Here is a 3,815-nt window from a genome sequence, read left to right on the forward strand (position 1 = left end):
CCTATGTATACCTCCCAGGCTGAAATGCAGTGATGCAATCACAGCTCACTGCAGCCTCAAATTGCGCTCAAGCGATCCTCCCCACTCTGCCTCCTGAGCAGCTGGGAAGGTAGGCGTGTGCCACCATGCCTAGATTCTCCTTCATTCCTAATCTCAACCATGTTCATGTCCCCTCCCTTTTTTATACAGGTGACCCTTAAGCCACACAGGTTTGAACTTTGTAGGTACATTTGTCTACTTATTTTCTTCCACCTCTGCTACCCCTGAGACCAGCCCCTCCTCTTCATCCTCTGCCTCAGCCTATGCAACATAAACACAAAAAGGATGAAGACCTTTAGGGCAACCCACTTCTGTTGAATGAATAGTAAATATATTTGTCTTCTTTATGATTTTCTTACAAACATTTTCTTTCCTCTAGTTTACTTTATTGTAAGAACGCAGTATATTTTATGTGTACAAAATACGTGTTGACTGTTTATGTTATTGGTAAGGGGTCCTGTTAACAATAGGTTATTAGTAGTTTAGTTCTGGGGAGTCAAACGTTATACACAGCCCGCAGTCCCAGCTACTCAGGACACTGAGGTGGGAAGATCACTTGAGCCCGGGTACTCGAGTCCAGCCTGGGCAACGTTAATGAGACCCATGTCTCTAAACATACATAAATAAATAAGAGTTATGTGCAGATTTTCAACTATCTTCTCTATATCTGTATCTTTTTTTTTGGCAGATTTTTACTCTGTCGCCCAGGCTGGAGTGCAGTGGTGCGATCTCGGCTCACTGCAAACTCTGCCTCCCAGGTTCAAGTGATTCTCCTGCCTCGGCCCCTGGAGTAGCTGAGATTACAGGCACAAGCCACCACATCTGGCTAATTTTTGTATTTTTAGTAGAGATGGGATTTTGCCATGTTGGCCAGGCTGGTCTTGAACTCCTGCCCTCAAGTGATCCACATGCCTTGGCCTCCGAAAGTGCTGGGATTACAGGCGTGAGCCACTGCGTCCTATATCTGTATCTTTTTGAAAAGCAAAACCCCTAGCCCCTGCGTTGTTCAAGGCTTCGCACTGAATTTAGAGTATAAATGAAACTCCCGACCAAGGCCATCCATGTCTGTGCTAGCCTCTGCTCCACTAATCTATGTAATACATTTCTGTGGAGCACAGACCATGAATGCATCCCTGCTTAGGAGCTGACTGGGCCACATTCTGGACTCCGTGGGCCCTCTCCTCCATTAAAAAAAAAAAAAAATTAAACATTATATTTCTCAATTGCATGCTGTAGAGACAAACACATTCATTGACTCTAAGATTTGTTTCCTTCTGATTTTAAAAGAAATTAACACACTTTTTGTGGGCCCCTAAAAGTCTCATGGGCCCTGGGCACAGTACTTGCTGCACCTAATGAAGAAGTGGGCCCAGGAAACCTGGTGCACTGCCCCCTAGCCACTGTGCACACAAAACCCGCCAACCCTATCCCTACTTTGGAACCTGTGCCTTTGCTGTGTCCTCTGAGAACTATTTTCTCTGGCTTGAGCCTTATCCTGTGTATGTTAGATTAAATGTCACCTTTTTGTTTTTTTGAGATGGAGTTTCACTCTGTCGCCCAGGCTGGAGTGCAGTGGCGCAATCTTGGCTCACTGCAACCTGCATCTCCCGAGTTCAAGCGATTCTCCTGCCTCAGCCTCCTGAGTAGCTGGATTACAGGTGCCCGTCACCACGCCCAGCTAATTTTTATATTTCTGGTAGAGACAGGGTTTCCTCATGTTGGTCAGGCTGGTCTCGAACTCCTGACCTCAGGGACATTTTCTGTGTATTTTCTGTGTACAGATAAATCATCTGTCTTCTCTATGTCTGTATTTTTTTTTTGAAAAACACAAATAAGATTATACTACACCTGTGTGGTAATGCTTCCTTTCTTTAAAAATATTTTGTTACAGTTTTGTTTGTGTCTTTGCTTCTTCTTTCCTACCTTTTCTGATAATTTGGAAGATGTATCACGTGTTTAGAGTCCCTTCTGGTAGATATAGGTCATATGTAATACACATATATATATAATCTTGTATAATTATATGCCACACATATATAGGTATATATACACACACACCTAAATTATATTCCTTAATCTCTGGTTTTTGTTTTTTTGTGTGTTTTTTTGAGATGGAGTTTCGCTCTTTTGCCCAGGCTGGAGTGAAGTGATGCAATCTCGGCTCACTGCAACCTCTGCCCCGTGGGTTCAAGTGATTTTCCTGCCTCAGCCTCCCGAGCAGCTGGGATTATAGGTGCTCACCACCATGCCCAGCTAATTTTTGTATTTTTGGTAGAGACAGCGTTTCACTATGTTGGCCAGGCTGGTCTCGAATTCCTGACCTCAGGTGAACCACCCACCTCGGCCTCCCAAAGTGCTGGGATTACACCACGTCCCACCCTAAATCTCTGTTTTTTGATGAATGCATTTTAGAAGGTATACGGGGTTGAACAGTGTCTACCCCCACCAAATTCCTGTCCTCTTAGAACCTGTGAATGTGACCTTATTTGGAAATAGGGTCTTTGCAGATGTAATCAAGTTAAGATGAAGCCATATTGGATAGGGTAAGTCCTAATCCAACAACTGGTGTCCTTAGAAGAAGAGGGAAGTTTTGATGCAGAGACACAGGGGAGAGAACACCATGTGACGAAGGTGGCAGAGATTGGAGTGTACTAGCCAAGGGGTGCCAAGAATTATTGGCAACTACCAGAAGCTAGGAGAGGGGCAAGCAACAGTTCTTCCCCTGGAGCTTCCCGTAGAAACCAACCCTGCTGACACCTTGATCTTGGACTTCTGCCCTCAAGAACTGCGAGAGAATAAATTCTGTTTTATAAAGTCACCCAGTTTGTGGCAACTGGTTACCACAGCCCTAGAAAACTAATACAGATGGTACATACTGTAGCCTCATCCTATTTTAAACAGATTTGTCCTGTTCAAAAGTGCAGTCATTAGCCTCAGAGAAGTCTGTTCATGGTGAGGTTAGATTTCTCTGGAGCTCTAGAGTACAGAATTAAGATCGATGGGTCCTACCCACGGAGAATGATAAAATCATGGCTTTCTTTTGACAACTGGTCATATTAGCACGAAGGGCCTCAGAGCCCTTTTTTTGAATATCTTCATTTTCCAGGGATAAAGACAGAGAAAGGTGAGAAACTTAATGGAACTCAGGGACCCAAACAGTGTCTGGTCCATAATAGATGCTCAAAAACCATATATTGAAGGGATGGATGAATGAAAAACGCTTCATGGGCAATACAAAAATTTGATATATTCATGCCTGTAATCCCAGCACTTTGGGAGGCCGAGACGGGCGGATCACGAGGTCAGGAGATGGAGACCATCGTGGCTAACACGGTGAAACCCGTCTCTATTAAAAATACAAAAAAAAAATTAGCCGGGCGTCGTGGTGGGCGCCTGTAGTCCCAGCTACTCGGGAGGCTGAGGCAGGAGAATGGCGTGAACCCGGGAGGCGGAGCTTGCTGTAAGCCGAGATCGGGCCACTGCACTCCACCCTGGGTGACAGAGGTAGACTCCGTCTCAAAAAAAAAATTTTTTTTTTGATTTATTTTCTCGTTTAGCTGCCCGCTGCAAAATCGATGGAGGGGTAGAAAGCGAACCTAGTAGGAGGCAAGAGACCTGGACTCTCTGTCCAGGTTCTGGCCTCAACACTCTATGTGATCTTGGGCAAGTCCCTTCCTCCGTTAGCCTCCGTTTCCCCTCATTAAAAGGAGGAACAGGGGATGGACCAGTGATGTCCAGACACCTGGGCTTCCACGTAGGATCCCTTGTCCAGCCTG

At 45.1% G+C, this 3,815-nt stretch overlaps 1 protein-coding gene across 1 annotated transcript in view; it reads right to left on the reverse strand.

Annotated features, from left to right (window-relative positions):
• AK7 (adenylate kinase 7) overlaps positions 1-3,815 on the reverse strand; it is a 117,279-nt gene that overhangs the window by 109,433 nt on the left and 4,031 nt on the right. The window lies entirely within an intron of this gene.

The sequence above is a fragment of the Mandrillus leucophaeus genome, unplaced genomic scaffold (assembly GCF_000951045.1).
Source record: "Mandrillus leucophaeus isolate KB7577 unplaced genomic scaffold, Mleu.le_1.0 Scaffold4, whole genome shotgun sequence".
Lineage (NCBI taxonomy): Eukaryota > Metazoa > Chordata > Mammalia > Primates > Cercopithecidae > Mandrillus > Mandrillus leucophaeus.